The following is a 19,567-nucleotide window of genomic DNA, read 5'->3' on the forward strand; positions in this document are numbered from 1 at the left end:
CAAAGATGAATTCTCCTTTAAGATCTGTAGAGTAGGCTAGATTCAAGGGTAGCTACAGGCTTTCCTTTGAGGAAAAGCAGGCCCGGTTCTGCTGTGCAGGGCCATCGGTTCGTAGCTCAATTGTTACAGTTGATGTGGGTTTCCTTTTAGATGCCTGGAAAATGACTCTGCTGACCACATCCACATTCTGAAATACTTTTTGAGAACTCGTAACCAAACTGCAGGAACTGACTCATTTTGCAGTGCCCAGCCACCACAATCGTTCCAGAATAGACTCCAGTCAAAGGCAGAAATATCAAGGTCTTAGAACACAGGCAGCAAATTGTCTATTTATAAGGGGGAAGAAGAGGGGGAAATCCCAGGACACATGGGGCAAAACGGCTCAAGCCCCAGGAGACCACCAGACTTGACCAGCCTTAGAGGAAGCACCAAACAGAACACACCATTTCATGGGCAACATGTGCGTTTCCCTCCAAGCTAGACGTTAGAAGCTGGTGGAAAAGGTACCTTAATGTCCAGCTCTCTATATTACACCTAGAAAGTAGATTCAGTTGAGAGATGTATGCAGGAGAATTTGGGAAAGATGGTGCCTTGAACACCCATTCCTGAATTTCTTGCTTAGTAAGTCAGGAGCATGCCCCTTGTCTCCCAGGAGATAAGCAGAAATGGACATCCTGTTGGGGATGCCAGAAAGAAGTGATGGAAGGGTCCAAGGACACCTAGGCTTAGGATCAGAAATTTGCTAGTACCCTGGGCCTCCCCTGCATCCTTCCTTATCCATTTCTACATCTTTGTCTCTTAGCTCCCAACGCAGCTCATCCAAGGCGCTCAGCTTCCTCACGATGTGCCAACTCTCACTCCCTCTCTCAGTGCAGAGTTCCTATCTTAGCTCAGGATGGAAAGGAGCAAACTAGGCCCTCCTCCACAAAACACTCTGTGTTCCCAAATTACTAATTTCTCCTCCCCACAAGTGAAACTCTCATTCTCTCAGTCAGTTTCAACCAGAGGCAGTGAGGAAATCCGGTCCAGTTGAACAAAACTATAAATGACAAAACCAATTAACTCTTTTCTGCAGGTGGGGCCCTGGCTAAAAGAATATGAGTGTTAACCCAAATGCATAACTAACTAGTGGAAAGTCAGGCTAGGGGATACAAATTAGGTATAAAGTCTCAGGTGGCGTGAAATAAGATAAATCTGCACAATACCTACAAAGAGCTATCAAGCCCCCACTAAGCCCTGTATGCTGCCAGGCCTGTTACACAGTCCAATATCAATAAAATGACCTGTATATATATTTTATGTCTGTTCTCACTGACGCCATGTCTCTTAACGTGTAAAATCCCAGATGACAGAAATTGTATATACTTTAGGCAAAGGCAGGACCTTTAGTATCAGATGATGACAGTAAAAGAATGATAAGGGGCTACAATCCATTTACAGCAACCAACTCTATCTTTAAGAAATCGCAAAAATGTTTTTAGCACAAATTTAAAAGAGAAAAAGTAGATATAATCCCACTCCTCCAAACTAGAAAACTGCTTTTATTTTCCCAGGCTCCCTTACGTCCTCCAATTGTAAAATGAGTACCATGTAACACAACTTTTTAACCTGTATCAAACAGTAAATTTTCATACAGAATTATAAGAGGGAACCTATCAATTGACTGAATACAAAAGTAAGGACTACAATAAAGAAAACATTTTTAACACAGAGTTACTTAAAAACCATGCAGTTCAAAAATTCTAAACTATCACTGAGCGTAAAATCAGCAAAGACATGCCCCATGGAAAGCAAGTTTTTGGTAAGTACCAATGGAATCGACACATCCCACTGCTAGATATTTGAGTACCCCACACCTCTCTGAGGGATAGATGTGACAGAATTACCCAATTTGGGCTCCTTAGTTAATAAGGAGTTGATAGCTGAGCTTTATCTTTCTTTATCAAGGTTTTCATATCCTAACAATGTAAGTTACAAAAGTAGCATTTTATCAAAAGAGCCCTACGCACTCTGGTTGTGAGGCATAATGGGCTGGACTCTGATCCCTACATAAATCACTCATACTCTAGGAAAACCATCCTCTTTCTCTTTAGTTATCATCTCTTACATTCTAGCAGCTTCTTGCTATGGCCAACAGGGCCCTCTGTGATCTGCTATTCACTACCTCCCAGATCTCATCTCCTCCTTTCCCCCTTGCTCACTGTTCCACACCAGCCTCTCTTCTGTCCCTTGGACACACCAAGTTTGTTCCCACCTCCACTACAGTGCTTTTGTTTACTCTGCCTGGAATCCTCTTCCTCCAGATACCCTCATGCTTGGCTCCTTACTTCCCACGGGTAAGTCTCTGCACAAATGTCACAACATCAGAGAGGCCTTTCCCATCCTCCCTGTATAAAGCAGCTCTTCCCCAGACCTGTCCAACCTGGTTTTATTTTTCTCCATAGCACCTACTAACGCCTGGCATATACTCATTTGTCCAATCACTGTCAGTCGTCCTCCTCCAGGCAAGCAAGAACCTTGTTCACTGCTATATTCCCAGGCCAAGAACACCATCTGGCATGTGGTAGGTGCACAATACAGGTTTGTAAAATGAACATTTCCTATATGATGTCTTCATCAATCATTCTACCACAAGCTTACGAGGTCTAGTTGGCAGCCTGGGAACTGTTTGTTAACACCTTACCAAAACACCCCATACTTCATGGGCCAGGTGGACAAGAGCTATAGGAGAGTGATGATTTCCCCAGCCTTAAGAGAATTGTGCAGGGGTAGGGGAGAAAGAACAGTTTCTTTACACTCTCCCTGCTATCCATGGGTAGAAGATAAGGGATGGTCTTTTAGAGTAAGGAAATCAAACAGAACAGGGAAAAATGGTTGAAATTTACTGTCTCTACCAACCTAACTTGTCCCAAACAGTCATTTGATCTTGTTCAGAAAGAAGAGCCCTGAGATAATGAGCCATCCTTTTAGATTGTGAGTGATTGTGTTTTTAAATCTACATTAACATTTCCTTCCATTGGGCCATATATACCTACTATTGATGTAGACTTCACATTTCATGCTGAAAGATATAAAACATTTTCATTGCCTTTGCTGCTGTGGTCAAACCTGTATCAGAAAACACACAAAGTCTGTGCCATTACAAAGAACTTGAATGGTTATGTGTTCTTCAAAAACTATGAGAAATGACACCCAGCTTTAAATCACTACTAAATCACAAGTAAAGATAACAACTCTATCTGCCTTAAGGAAGAGTACTCCTAACTGTGGCCTGGTGCCAAGTAACACTTTCTGAAGTGTGAGTAGTATAAACCCTCCTCCCTATCCTCATGTCCTCAAAAGACAGGGCCTCCCTCATTTTTCACATCTTTACTTAGAGATATTTTCAAAAACTCATAATAAATTTAAATGAGAGCAGAGTAGGACTTTTAACCCCCAAATTGATTTAAACTTCATTTACAAATTATTTTCCAAGGCAACATTGTGGAAGTCTCTGTTGTCTCTTAATGTTCTTTAAACAGGAAAATGAGTTGAAAGCTTTGGGGAGGTCTTAGATTGTATTTACTGACACATTCTCTACTAAGAACCTTTCTTCTACCACCATTAAAAAAAAGAAAGAAAACCCATTTCTCTGCATTATTTTCCTGTCACAAGCCTTTTCTTTCCCTTACTTTAAAAAAGAAGCCTGGCTGCCAAAGGAAGATGCTTAAAGACTTTTATGAATGTCAGTCTGTGAAATGTGCTTTGTCTCAAAAATGGCAAAGGATCAAATAAAAGATGTAGTCATTGAGGTGAAAGGAACAAAGAGTGAGTTTGTAGCTACTCCTCTTCCTTCCCCTAACGGACCCTCACCCTGTCCGTTCTTTCGTCTGCCTGCAGGTAGACATTGAACGAGTTACATGAGAATACGGACAAATGAACAAACGAACGAACAAATGAAAGAATGAAGGCAGGGGTAATTAGTATATCCTCCTACAGGCTCAGTCCAAGGCCAGGAGATTTTTAAAAGAGATTTCCAGCACTCTGAATCCATAGGCTAGGGTAGCCTGCTCTCACCCTTTGAGATCAATTCTCAACCTACATTTCAAAGAGGAGGAAATTCTCAAGGTAAAACCCCTTTTCCTATATACTAAAAATTAACTATTCATGCAAACATAGGGTTTTATGCACATGGATGGCTTCTTGTAATTCTTTACTTAGAAGTTTTGCCCCTCTAGAAAGCATTCAGAACTAGATGGAGATAAAGGAGCAAAATATTAGTAATTACAGATTCTTACTCATTTTATTTGTCTGTGGATTAATTCTATATCGAATAGAATCACCTCCAGAAAGGGGATGAAAGTGCATCCCTAGGGCCCAAATACTCGCATTCTTCTCCCTTCCACCCCCACTTTCAAGTGAAAACATTAGAGAAAAAAAGAGGGGAAGTTACATGAGTAAATTTGTTAGTGCATGAGATCAACTGAAAACCAGGAATTCCCCTCCTGGACTTTAGTGGCCTAATTAAAACTCATAAAACACAAATGACTAAAACTGCTCCCATTGATTTGTGAAATAAGCAGCAGAAAAAGTCAACTATGTATTTCACTATTGAGAGGGCCAGGCCTCAAAGATGTGACACTTTGCAGAATAGAAATGAGAAGACCATTTCTGAGACTTTCGGGTTCAGTCAACTTTTATTCTGCTTTTCTGCCAGAAATACTCACCATGTGTACTGGCAACAGCCTATCTGGATTTAGATTCTGGTTCCACAACTTATCAGCTGAGTGCCCATAAGCACATTCCTTTCTCTCTCTGTGCCTCAGTGTCCTCATCTCTGAAATGGGCATCATAATTGCACCAATGGGTTGTCAAGAGGATTAAACAGGTTAACGCAGGTAGAATACTTATAACAGTGCCTATCTAGAACGTGGTAAGTGAACAATAAATGGCAGCCACCATCGTCATCACTGTTTTGCTTAATCTGATGCGAAAAAAGACATATAATTTAGAACAGACCCACAGGCTTTGAAACTAAACTGAAGTCTGTTCCTGAAAGGATTTGGGAAGGGAACTCAAGTGTGGGAACTCAAGTACCATTATTACTCCAGGGACCATAGCATATGATTTACACGTGTTATTTCATCCAACAGCCCTGTGAGCTGGTACTGATGCTACACTCTCTGGGGCTCAGGGAAATAAATGGAGTAGCTTACTCAGCTAGCAAGGGGCAAATTTAAGCACAAGTCTACTTGTTTCCAAAGCCTGGGCCTCTCATGGAGCAAATACTTCAATGGATGCTGTGAAGAGGCACCTTCTTGGGGTCACGGTAACCACTGTCACATCCTTGATACTCATCGCAAGATGTCTGGAGGTTTGGAGATTTTTTTCAGGTAATCAGAACTTTGAAAGCACCCTGCAATGTTTTGCTGGGCCTGTACAGATGTACTCAGTTTCTCTCATTTTTAAGAACTCTAGTCTCACATTATATATATCACACAAATCCTAATTGAAAGAAATCAATCAGTTTTTATTTAAAAAGTCTTTATCCATCTACTTTTAGGAAAAGTGTGAAAACTAAGCTTTCTTCCAATACCACCACTAATAGGCTTTCAACAGAACAGGTGCTTCAGGAGAATTAAACTCTTTCTAAGCAGAAAGGGAGGATCCTTTAAAATAAAACTTTAGGGGCCGGCCGGGTGGCACAGCAGTTAAGTGCGCATGTTCCCCTTTGGCAACCCGGGGTTCGCCAGTTCGGATCCCGGGTGCAGACATGGCACCGCTTATCAAGCCATGCTGTGGTAGGCATCCCACATATAAAGTAGAGGAAGATGGGCACAGATGTTAGCTCAGGGCCAGTCTTCCTCAGCAAAAAGAGGAGGAGTGGCAGTAGTTAGCTCAGGGCTAATCTCCCTCAAAAAAAAAAAGAAATAAAATAAAATAAAACTTTAGCTTGCTTTTCATAATCAATGACTCCCTCTTCCACCTTAAAGTAACCACTTACACTTCCTTTTTAAGCAAGTTATTACTTTATTAGATTGACCATTTAAAAGAAAGCAGCTAGAAACTATTTTACCATTAAAATATGGCTAAGAAAAACAAAATGTCTCAATTATTATAATGACTTAAAAAGCATATTATATTCAACTTTTATATGGATCTGTTCCTTTAAGAATTAGAGAAAGAAAATCAACTACATAAATGCTCTAATGATGTATTTACATGACTTTATTTATAGTTAATAATACATATGTGTTTTTTATGTTTTAGATGATCCTAAATACTTTGGAATATATAAACTAGAATAAATATAGGATTGAAAGACAATAGGCTACAGTTGAGAATTTAAGAACTTGAGCCAGGAAATATCCAAGATTAAATCATTTACATTCTTTAGTGTAATATATGGAACAATTGTTTTATATTGATTTTTTAAAATTTTTCAAAGGAAAAGGGTAGCAAGTAGGTGCGTTTAAGATGTTTTCACTGGAATAAATGTTATGTATAGTTCCCTGGTTCCCTATCTAAATTGAAGGTAGTTCGTAAAATATAAAAGTATTTTACTTTGCACGTTCTCCTTAGTAATTTAAAATCTTCTTGATTTTTAAAATAGTCAACGATTATGTTAAACTTTGGTTCAGTTTCCTCTCCTGAACAAAGACATCAGTTCTCCAAATTCTGATGGCACAATCAAAACAGTTTAAGGAAAAAATTCTCAAGACTGTGAATATAAAGATGACAACTAATAGTAAGAAAAATCCAATGGGCAGAAAAAATTTCATTATTTATAGCAATCTGAGATTGATAGGAGGGAATGAGTTTGAAGATGGAGGTCAAAGAGAAATAAATCTAGGACCTTTAAATTTGTTCAAAGATAACATTACTGCTAGTGTTTGACTGAAATGCCAAATGAATAAGTAAAACATACCATATGTCAGATAGAAGTTCTAAGAGAAAAAAGTTAAGCAGGGTAGAGGGATAGGAAATTTGGGAAGTAGAATGGGGAGGTTGCTATCAGCTTGGACTGAATTTTTTACCCCTAGGAAGATACCAGTACTGGAGAGACACCTTAGACATTTTTTTGAGAAAAACTGTTAAAACTATCCTTTCATGAATTCAGAGAGTCACACAGTTCAAGTTCCATAGGCTGCCTGATTTGCCCCAAGGGGCCCTTGCTTTGTCCAGGGAGTGTGGCTCCCCTGCCAGGGAGTTCACCCCTTCCAAGGTGACCCGTGCCCTCCCCAGAGCCCAGGCCTCCTGCTGGGTTAATGGCCCAGAAAATGTCTGCGAAAAGACTTTTTCCACTATTCAAGATAATTTCCTTGGGGCTAAGGAAAGAGTTATTTCATGTGTCTCAATTTTTCAAGATAAAGAAGTCAGGCTGACTGCTGATGAAGATCAATGCTGGGAAGCCTGTGAAGAGATTAAGAGCCTCTCAGACCCCTGGAACTCCCTGGTTCCCAGGGAACCCGTTATTAGCATTCTATAGTAGACCCCTGGTAATGACCATGGCGGTGATGTCACCAGCTTTTGATGACACCAGGCATAGAGTGACTAGGAACAAAGTAAACAGCTGAAACGCCCCTCTGACTCAGTCAAGAGTTCCAGTGCCTGTTTCCAGGCCTCTCTCATACCTGAAGTGGACTCATTAAAAGCAGACTGCAGCTAGACAGCTTGTCTTGGCTCTACTATTTCCTGGCTGTGTTACTTTGGGCAAGTTGCTTCACCTCTCTGTGCATTAGTTTCCCCGTGTAAAATAGGGATAACAATCATATTAGCCACATACCGTCTTTGCGAGGATTAAATAAGTTAATATATATAAAGCACTTTACACCCAAACACATCTACTGAGTACCTACCATGTGTCAGGCACTGTTCTAGAGGCCAGTGATTCATTTAGAGCAGTGCCTGGCACATAATTCAAGCTCAGTGTATATCAGTAATTAAAGGTCCACAAACCCTTATCTGATACTCAGATTATTATTCTAATGATTTTATAAAGGTAATAGGGTGACTAGTCTATATAAAACTTTATGGGGGTGTGGGACAGCACTCCATGATCAAACACATTAATATTTCTAGAGTAAAACATACAAACATTCATAGTAAGTGGGATAAATAAAGACTACAATAGCCTCACATCAGTTCAGGTCAGGATTTGCTGACAAATTTTTTACATTAAAATCTTTTGGTTTTCTGAGCTTTTTAGATTTCAGAAGAGATGGTGGACCTATATATTAAGTAAGAGGCAAAACCCACTAAAGTTTTCTTTTCCTTTCTAACTTCTGGATGTGCTAAGGACCAAATGAATAGTCAAAAGCATTTAGGAGCAGAAAATAGGAAGCCCTTCAGGCATGGAAAATCCACAACTGCATAATTAATCTATGTCAAATATTCTGTAAACAATCCCTCCCCTCAAAGACAGTGTGCCATTAGATCCTCAGTCAACCAATTCATTTCCACAAAAAACAGGTTTCAACCAATCCGTAAGGGTTTGTAATCTTAATTTTTGAATATAGGATGAAATACTTAAGTTTTTTGTAATACAACTATTTTAACAGCACAACCTGATCTTTCCCATAGAAAAAAGACAAGCTATTAAATGACAAATAATTGACTTAAAAACACGCACTTTAAAAGAACACAGTATTCTCTGAAGTCAGCCTAGGGAGATGAAAACATGTTACACCAGAGTGGTAAACTATCCTGCTACCAAAGGAATTTTCTCCACATTGCATTTTAGGGAAATATTCGGAGCTCTTGAAGAGCTATACAATAACTGGTTCAAGATGTTCTCACTGCTGCTCACCACTGGAGAAAGGAGTTGCACAAACCTGTGGAAGTCGCCTTCTCCCACCTCTTTATTACCCCCATATGTTGTTATTTATCTTCCCCAACTTTTTTAGCCCCTTTCATTTATTTTATACCGAAGTATTGCTTTGTTCAAGACCTATGTTTACCACTCCCATGGCGATCCGTACACAAAGGCAAGTCAGGAAGACATGAAACGAACGGAGATACTTATGTCGCTTCATGGTTTTTTCCCCTTCTCATTATCCTCCTACTCAATGAGACTGTAGTGGGAGGTCTGAATGACATTTCCAAACCGAGAACTTAAAGCTACATTTCAACACCCAACCCCCTCAGTTGTCATAGGAACAACAGTATGAGGCTTATCTAGGTTCTAACAAACAGCCACTTGTTTCGCTAGCAAGTAAAGCTCCCCCTTCCAATCAAATATATACACACATACATATACATATCTCAAAAACATTTAATTGGGAAAAACTGTATACCGTACCCAAAACTTAAGAAACAAGCCCAAAGGGAAGGTGTTTATATTCCTGAATATGCAAATATCAAATAGGATTTGAGAGAAATTATTTTGAGGTCTGTTACTTGACTCGATTCCTTTCAGTTTGTAGCTTGACATACCCACAAAGACTGTGTGTACTGTTAATATCTTTCAACAGAGTATACAAAAATATTAATACTCTCAATAACCCCAGCAGAGAATTCAGGGCAACACGATGTTATTTGTTTTACATCTATTTTTAAAAATTTAATAACAGAAGAGCAAATAGAATTGAAAACATGAAAATCTAAAGGAATTCTTCTGGAATATACTTTCTAGCATTTATTGTTTCAACCTGCTTCTATCATATTTTTGTCATTCAAAACAATAGCTTCTAAACGGATGAGTAAAACCTAAAAATTATATAAAGGCTTTTTTCCATTAAGCATGGCAGTGTTTAGCCAGATTATTAAATCATCATATTTCACCCAAGGATTTACATGAAATACAGAGCTGAAAATAATTGCGAATCACTGAACACAAGCTAGCAGATATAAATTACCTGTAAATATCTTAATGCTTTGTCACCATTTTTCTGTCTTCAAGACTCTAAAACCTATAAATTCACGTGCTTCAGAGAAACAAGTAGCATTTTTCCATATCCTCAGCCACATCTTAAGTGAAATAAGTTGTAATATTCACAAGTTTGAAGCACCAATCTGATTTATTGGAGCATCTGCCCTTAACGGCCATGCTAACCTTACTTTTTATCTATTTCTTTGAAAATAAATACTTATACAGAAGTCTTGAGAGTTATTAGTCTGAGAAAAATGATCTTAAAAGTTCTTAAAGTATATAAGAAAAAAAAGACCAATGAATAGATCCCACAAGATTCACCTTCCTCCGCTCCACCCTCATGCCACTCTAGTGCCAACAGAAAGAAACTGCAGCATTGCTATCCTGTTTTTTATTATGCATTTTTCCCTTTTGAGTTGAGGATTTTAAGATTTTGAAAGTAATGGAATGGGAACTAAAAGTCAGAAATGCAGATTCAACTTTCAATTTGACTTAAGGTACTTAAAAAGAAACAAATAATATATCTTATATAACCCAAAACTTACAACTCTGTCAATAACAGTTTTAATTATATATATATTCACATTCATAAAGGAAGATCACCAAAATTACCTATATAATTACCAGCATTTAAAGAATATTTTTTCCATCTGACTTTATATAAGTAGACATCACATGATTGCTTCTATTGACCAATAAGAAATTGGTAAAATCAGGTAGCCACCCACCATTCTAGTTTTCTTTTCTTATCCTATTCAACTTTTCCTGCACAATCATTCTTAAGAAGCCAAACCAAGAAATCAGACATTCACGTCTAATATAAAATTGTTTCCTTACAGTTCATGAACAAGAATCTACTGTATATAAAACAGGTATTCAAAGATTTACTATTTTTTTCTGGAAATTTCGCACATAGGGGTAGCTCAGAGTCAAGATTAGAAAACGGAATTTAAGATTTCAGAGAAAGACAGACACATACACGCATACCCATAAGAACTGCTAATCACAATCTCTCAAAACGTAATGGATTAATTATATCGAAATAACCACCCCTTTGCTATACTAATGTAATCAAATAGAACAATCTTAAAATTCATGACATAAATGTAAAAAATCTATTACCATCTTAATCTGTCCTTCACAATCAGTAGGAAATGTTTCCAATGCATTACTTAAACTTTCATTTTGTAGAGTTCTAACTAAATACTTGACATCCTTGGGTAGAGGGAGGAAAAGGAGGGCAAGTTGACTAATTCTGAAAGCATCCCTTCAAATATCATAGATACTATTCCGACTAAATGGAAATCTATATCCATGGAAAGTTAATGCTGCAACTCTACCAAAAAGCCCATTTTGATTTTGTTTCCTCCCGCTAAAAAGGAAAAGGGGAAAAAAGCCAAACTAGTTGTATTATATATATTCGGCTAAAGTGGTAACACTCAGCTCATCTTTCTAAATTACCTGGCTTCTTCTCAGCCTTTATGCTATATTCTTGGGCTGCTTCTTTTTAGAATTCCTCACTCTGTTTCTGTGTTCTCTGGTTCAACACAGTTGTTAGGGGTCTGTGAACCATTTTACAATTCCCACACACACCATATGATATCTATTAGGGAGCAATGCCACTTTTTTCACTTACCAATTCTGGATAAAGCAGTATTTCTTGGTGACAGAAGGCTGCTGCTTCCGTTCGCTAAAACTCCCTCTTCACAGCTTGATAAATCTGATTATAAAATGTCTTTGTTCCAGATCACACGAGGTGCTTTTCCTACGAAAGTTTTCTAAAGAGTTATCTGCTTTTCATTCCTGTGACAAAACGAATAAGAACAAGGGGTGGGGGGAGAACAGGGAGTTAAGTCCACACAAGTTCCTGGCAAAGATTTTTAGCTGCATTTTTCTGAGTTTAATCAGTAAGCTATATTAAAGTGACAGTTACCAGTTCAGGAAGCCAGAGTTTGATCAAGTCAGCCACAACTAGTTTGGGTGTCTTCCACTGATGTGCGGACCCCAAGAAAGCAGTCACTTGGTCATCTATCACATGTGGCTGAATCACTGGACACCCGCCGCCGCCTGGCCCACCCCCCCGCCCCTGTTGAGCAGCAGCCCAGGCAGGAGAGTGGCTGGACGCCTGAAGTGGGACCTCTTATAGGGACCCGCCAATTAGCTGCTGACCAATCGCAGGCAGCACCTAGTACCTAAGTCACATGATAGGGCTGTCCCTATGACTGCAGGATTTCTGAATTACTGGGGTTACACAAAGGACACTCATTCAGGAAAAGAGAAAAAAAAAAAAGCCATAAGCCGAAACAGAAAACGCCCTGGCTGTGACAACTCCGGCTTTAAAACAGGGAACACCCGAGCCTCACACAGACGGAGAAAGAGCCACAACCACGCCAGGATGGAAATCAGAGGAATGCCTGGCACATATTAAAACATAGTTCCAAAGCAGAGGCTGAGTTTACAAACTCACTTCAGCTATAAATCTACTCTTCCTCCCCCTTTCTCTATAGTCTCCCCAACAGTTTTACATTCTAAACTTCTTTATTTTGAAAAGCTCCAGTAAGCCTCTACAAAGTGGCTGTAGGAAAACGCGTGAGACACACAAGACCCTCTCTTCTCATCCCCTCCAAATACCCCTAAAGGAGATTCAAAGTTTGCCATGAAAAAGTTTCTTAAGCGAAATGCATTTCCTTCACAATGGCTGGATAAATCAGGCAAAATTAAACACTGTCAGGACAAACTTGTACAGTAACTACCCAATCATACGTCTCTTCCCCTCTCTCAATCCCTCTCTTTCTCTCTCATGTAATCATTTTGGACTCTTCACATCAAGAACATTCTTGTTAAGTAAATGAGCCCCCCTTAGCGAACCAGTTACCAGTTTATTGACTTTTATTTTAACAGCCTCAATTTATTTCTTAAATATTTTTTACGTTCTAGGAAAAATTCAACTGTGAACACCCCTACCACTTCTTTGACCCCCCAAAATAGTACTTACAAATGTTCTTTGTTTGGGTCTGTAGCTTTCTCCCCCTCCCCCAGACATCTGAAGCCAAAATATGGGCTCAGCTTCATCCTTCAAACCTAAAGGCCCTATTTTGCTCGTGTAAGGCTGCAACAGCTCCCTCTCTGAGGCAAGCCCGGAACACTGTGCTGCTTGCCATTCCCAATTTATGGAAGGAAGCGTATGTCAAACAAACCAGGTGATGACTCAGACTGCCTCCCCCAAGCCACGTTTTCCCTAGAATGGGAGGGTAGCGTAAGTGCAGCCCATTTGGATGTGACTCAGTTTTATTAGACTGGTGATTGTAGTTAATCTGACAAGCTCACATTTTACTTTCATAACTTGTACATTTCAGGATCAGAATGCACGTTCTAAGTGGTTTCAAAGAATTGGATCATGTAAATGAAAAAGTTGCAAGATTATTTTTAAGGTATGGCAAGGTTCCGATTCTATTCCCAAATATTGAAAACTTCATGATTATCGATTGAAAATTTTACAACCGAGGCAACCAAACGTTTGAGCTCACATGACAGCAGTAAACAGGTTTTATAAGTTTAGGTTTACTGGAGGGTTTTACCAGGGAAGACTCGGATTTTTTCTGCCCTGAGGACCCATGTTTAAGTCTCTAAGTCTGGGGCCCACGTGGCAGGTTCTTCAGGAAGTGGTCGGGAGCCTGAGAGCCATGGTGAAGCTTTCACTTTTGCATTTACTGCAACTCACATTCTAACCTGAGCTATTCACACACAAGCACACGTGTAATACAATCACATCACACACACACAAAATCTGTACAGTCCTTTAATCTCAACCTGACTAAAAGCTGCAAAATGGAAACTTACAAATCATCAAATGTCAACTGTGAAAATTCCTATTAAATAAATTGCCACGCCTAAAAGTCTTCCTCTTTAGCAAAAAGTTCACTACCAAGATGGAGGTGGCATTACATGGAGTAAATTTTTCCCAGGTATTATGCAGACAGGAAGAATGCAGTAATAAGAGGTGCAAATCCCCCACACAAAAAAATCTGGAAGGCTCGGTCTGAGCAGTTCAACTATAGTTACGTCTTCCCACCCTACTTCCTTTAACCTTGAGCAAAGTCAGGAACTGCTCGGACTGAGGCTTGACATTTATTGTTGATTATGCCTTGATGGATAACTAATTTTGTTATAATATAGAAAATACATTCTATTTCTATGATATATAAAAGTGTTGAAATGTCTAATTTTCAAATTGGTGGATGAGGGCAGAGAAAAAGTATATACACTGAAACAGTGAAAAACAGTGAATTCAGGAGTCGACTATTCACATTACGAAAGGATTGCCTTTAGGGCTTTACTGGATAAACCTCACGCTACATTTACAGATAGAATTGACTTGCAGAAATTAAATTCACACAGAACAATTTAGAAGTGCATTTCCAAATTACACTTTTGAAGTCTTTCTATTTTAACTACGTGTACATATTTTTCATTCAGTTATTAAAACATTCATACTTCAACAAGGATGTGTTAATCTAGCCACTAACTTACTTGAGTAAAATTTCATTGGCTCAAAGAAAGTTACCTTCCTATGATACCTAGAGAACACAAAATGTATAATTTCATAGCTTTCAATGGAAATAAACAGAGACTATGAAAACAATGTTAATAAAATAAAAAACCTAAAACTTTGGCATCTAAAAGAATCTCTAACATATTTTAAAGCTCTGGAGCCAGATTTGCTAGGGTATGAATCCTGGTTCTGCCATTCTGAGCTGTGGCACCTGGTTTAAAAACATAATTTATGTATGTGCTGAGGACAGTGTCTGCCTGACAGATAGTAAGCACTACGTAAGGGCTGGCTGTTCTATTATCATCATCCAACCTCTACTCTTTAGCTGCTCTTTGCACCATCGTTTTGGAGTAACACATACCTTAGTCATTCCCTAAATAACATTTCTGAGTGAGAAAAAGACAATTCTGTGACTTTTTAAAAAGAATCACTTGTAACTATTTCACTAATGATGACAAACACTTAGCCAATCCATATTTTCCTCCCAAGGTCTCAGTGGTTTAAATACTCGTCTGGTTTTACATTTGACTTCTGTTTGGACCTTTCTGTCCAAACTTCTCAGAGTTTCCAAAAACCAGTGCAGAATTGGGCCAGGCCAGTCAGGGAGGACACTCAAGAAGAACTTCCATTCCAGTCAGCTCAGATGCGTAAAGACATGGAAACTCATCAGCCAGGAAGGAAGGTGAATGGGTCAAAGACTGGGGGAAACACTACAGCCCTGTCTGTGGCACAGCACTGCCCTTGACATCCATAAGGGACCCCCAAACAGAGCTGTAAGGAGATGGTTTCAGACTCAGAAAAATACCTGAGATTCACTGTTTATTGTCTCTACAGGGTCATGACACAAAACCCTCCCACAGTTACCCTAAGGAAAAACCAGGGAGGGGAGGGCGTTGGGGGGACACAAGAGGAAACCTCAGCATGCATTCTCTTCTATGCTGTCTTTCATTAAGAAATTTCATTTCTTAAAGGAGAAAACTATATGGATTTCCATCTGAAAACTACATGAAGAAATTCAAGCATCCCACAAACCCTTTTGTAACAAAAGCTAATCGTTTCCAGCCAGCACATAACATGTTTGAAGAATGATAAAAAGGACAGCAACCAGACATCTCTGAGGCGCAGACAAGCTTTATAAATATGGAACTCCTCAAATATGGTGCTCGGCACTGCTCTGGGGGATAAGAGAAGTAATTCTATGTTTTGTTTGAGGGCGAGCAACTGCTCCAACTTGTCTTTATCCAGGCAATGTTTCTGAGACAGATGGCAACATAATGGGGGGAAAGCCAGCAAAACGGAGAGAAGGTGGTTAGGATTACAAATGAGCATTTGGGGGAAGGCTTGATTCCGCTCCCCTCCATGTGGGAGCTCGGTTCGAAGACGCATAGAGACCTGGTTCAACAGTTCAGTTCAAGTCAGGTTTAGAGAACCAGCATAGAGTTTCCTCTCAGCTACCACTGCTGTCCCCAGGCAATCTCTAAAATACCAAATGATCCAACTGTGTCAGGTTCCCACAAACCAGAACTACAGGTCAGGATGCAGACAGGCAGCCTGGGTGCCAATAATAGCTCTGGAACTACTACCTGTGGAGACTTGGGAAAGTCACTTCATTCCACCAAGGCTTTTGTTTCAACTGGAGAATGAGAATAAATAAGAAAACACAAAGAAGGAACAGAAATTGCTGCTTCAACGTTTGCTACCACCATCAGCTCACTAAGGGTGAGTTCTCACTCCCAGTATCAATCTTCCAACTCCTCAGGGAGCAGGGGGCGGACAACCTTAGGCTTCCAAGTCACACTGGTCATTTGAAGGCTGACAAAATGACTTTATCGCTTGTGTTTTACAATAATCAAAAATCTCTGGATAGCTGCTAAATTCACTTTTTTTTTTTTTTAAAGATTTTATTTTTTCCTTTTTCTCCCCAAAGCCCCCCAGTACATAGTTGTATATTCTTCATTGTGGGTCCTTCTAGTTGTGGCATGTGGGACGCTGCCTCAGCGTGGTCTGACGAGCAGTGCCATGCCCACGCCCAGGATTCGAACCAACGAAACACTGGGCCGCTTGCAGCGGAGCGCGCGAACTTAACCACTCGGCCACGGGGCCAGCCCCTAAATTCACTTTTTGATTATAGGAAAGTATCCCACTTTGAGATCAGATTAGCTTTGTATACAGTACATGTAAGATTCCCAACATTAGAAAATTTTCATAGAAACCTGCCTACGTAGCTATGTGTATGCCTCTACAGACATGCACACAAACTATGTCTAGACTTATGTAAGGAAATCTGAATTTCTTTACGGGAGCTTGCCTCTGTGCCATGCTTTTCACATTATATAAGCAGCCACTTTGCCTGTCTTCCTGCCATGATTTCAGATCTAAGCAGTATACCTCACACAGAAAAGTTTTTATTAGTTGTCTTCTTTCTCCACCCATTTTAAAGAACGAACTGACTCAGTTTTTTGATGGCAACGCACTGGGTGGGAGTGAGTATGGGAGTGGGCAGGGTGGGAGAAAGGGAGGATGAGGAGGACGAGGAGGTGGTGGGAGCCAAAAGCTGAATCACAGCCATGTGAGTAATCTTAGGCTTTTTTTTTTTTTCTTCCTAAGGGTATGAATCAAATTAAGCTTGTTTTGCTGTGGGTGAAGGAAGAAGAATATAATAGCGTGAATCACAGTAATTATCAAATATGTGGCACTCACTAAAAATTAATTATAATCACTGCCTTCTCTCACATGCCTGCCAGAAGATGCCGGAGAGCTTTTGTTAATCAATATAATCCTTTACAAAAATTCTTAAGAGTTTGAACTTGATTCTCACCCTCTTCCCTTTAAAAATTTCCTTTTACACATGAATTTCAGAAACAGGAATTATTTCAGAGCTTCTGTGAGATAATCTTTGGCCCTTGGAGATAAGTGTGAAAACAACGTGGCTAATATGGAATAGAGACCAGGTTACAGTACACTATCTAGCCATGAGTGCTAGAAACAAAATACTGAGTTTATGAAAACAATTGCTCAGAAATGAGTTTAACCTCTCAAGAGCATTCCAACAGGAAAACTGCATGCAACCAGAAACCCTCGGGAAGAAGTGGGCATTCCTTTCATAATAGTTTTTGATGGGAATAAAGTTGTCATACAAAAGTCTTGAACTGCTTTATGCTGAAATAAGTGGATCCTCGTCAATTTAAGAACTTACTAGGAGTAATATGGAGAAAAAGATGGACCAAAACATACAAAATCAGGGCCAGACTGGTGGCATAGTAAAGTTTGTGCTCCGCTTTGGTGGCCCAGGGTTCACAGGTTTGGATCTTGGGCAAAGACCTAGACACTGCTCATCAAGCCACGCTGTGGTGGCATCCCACATACAAAATAGAGGAAGACTGGCACAGATGTTAGCGACAATCTTCCTCAAGCAAAAAGAGGAAGATTGGCAGCATATGTTAGCTCAGGGCCAATCTTCCTCACCCTAAAAAAAAAAAAGACCATATAAAATCAGTTTTTTTTTTTTGTAACTTACATAGAGAATAAGAACATAGCTCAGTTATTTGTAGTCAGGGTGCATAATTAACCAGTCTTATAGAAAAGCACTTCCTTTTCTGCCATATTTTTTAAGCCAACCAATTTAGTAATTTGTGGAATATAAATATTACCATGAAAAAAACACTGGCTATCTAAAGAGAAAGGCTCAAAAGACCAATTATTTTCTTCTCCCCCAAGTTTATGCATTAGGGAGTCGAGAGGGCATATTTTGAACTATATTGATACATTTACATTTTTTATTACACCAATGAGGCAAAATGCATTGTCCCTTTGGTTATCTACCCAAGGTGTTTTTTCCTTTTAAACATGGGTATGGATATTCTGTAGATAGGCAAATGCTCCCCATGCATTTAGGATCCTTAAAGAATATTCCACACATAGGAGCTCAAGGAGAATAGTGTCTTTATTACATCATGAGGTTTTTCAAAGTTCATTTTAATTTATGGGATAGTGTTTTTTGCGCTAGCACAACCTTTATTGGGGTCTCCAAATAAACTATTTCAAGACCACTCTGAATAAATGAAAGCTTTTAACTTTTTCATGTCTATATTTTCCTCAACTTGAAAATTTTAATCTATACTGATGTGCTCTTTAGAGATGACAATTCATATGCCCAGGTTTATATATCTCCAAATCTGCCTTTATAACATTAAAATTTCGGAGATTTTAGTCAAGATATATTTACACAATCTACAAAGATATATCAACAATGGGTTCATATGTATAAAGTGAGCCACATCTGTTTTCAGACAAGGTGACTTGGGTATCTTTACCTCCAGTCCTCAGGTTCCCGGCCACCCAACCACAGCCAAGTTAATGATATTGTAGTATTTGACCTTCTACCTTTCAAGTCTGTACTCTCCCTACTTAGCATCTCTAGTTTCTTTTGTAGTAGAAATAATATTCCAATAATAGATAGTAATAGTAATAATAATAGACCCAATTTTGTCACATCCTGACCTGCACCTATTGCAAGGGACTAGGAAAAGTGTCCAGAAATTTTCAATTCATATTTTAGTTCTTTCTCTCTTTTTAAATGTTCTAAATAGTAATTGCAGGGGAAGACACTGGAAAATAGGTCTTATCAATTCTCAGAGTTCAAGTTCTCTGAAAAGAAGAGTCCTTGGGGTACTCTGCATGGGTTTTTTCCTGCTCTCCAATATACCAACTGTTTTGTGCTGGGAGTTGGGAGTAGGGTGGTTACCATCCCAGTGTTTTACATGAGGAGAATGAGAATTTTCAAAGGCATAATTGATGCTAAGTGTAAATGAATTTAAGACTTTATAAATCATTCACTAACTATGCTGAGGTGATCTGGTTCTTATCTAGCAATAGAGGAAAAGAATAAAAAACTGCAGCAAAGATAACTTAGAGGCCAGGCACCCAGGCAAGGCCAGTGGTGGAGGCAGATGTGAAGGTGGTGGTGGTGGTCTTGGCTGGGAAGTGATAAGGTAAAGGAGTTAGTGAGGCAGAAGACAAGATATGAGTGGTAAGCTTGGGCTGGGGAGATGGGGGTTTCGGGGCCCCTCACAATGCAGACCACACCCTAAAAGTCTGGCTTCTCAAAGGGAATAAATAATAGAAATGAGAAAGAGAAACAAGAAAAGAAGGGCACTATTTCACCT

The 19,567-nt window shown here is 39.3% G+C and overlaps 1 protein-coding gene across 1 annotated transcript in view; it reads right to left on the reverse strand.

The window, feature by feature from the left end:
- The window catches only part of LOC103564763 (uncharacterized), a 95,455-nt gene that overhangs the window by 10,722 nt on the left and 65,166 nt on the right, over nt 1–19,567 (reverse strand). Inside the window, exon 5 of the mRNA XM_070603358.1 lies at nt 11,487–11,653. The gene's annotated coding sequence lies outside the window, so the exon portion shown is untranslated. The remainder of the gene's footprint in view (nt 1–11,486; nt 11,654–19,567) is intronic.

This window comes from Equus przewalskii, chromosome X (genome assembly GCF_037783145.1).
Source record: "Equus przewalskii isolate Varuska chromosome X, EquPr2, whole genome shotgun sequence".
In the NCBI taxonomy this organism is placed as follows: domain Eukaryota; kingdom Metazoa; phylum Chordata; class Mammalia; order Perissodactyla; family Equidae; genus Equus; species Equus przewalskii.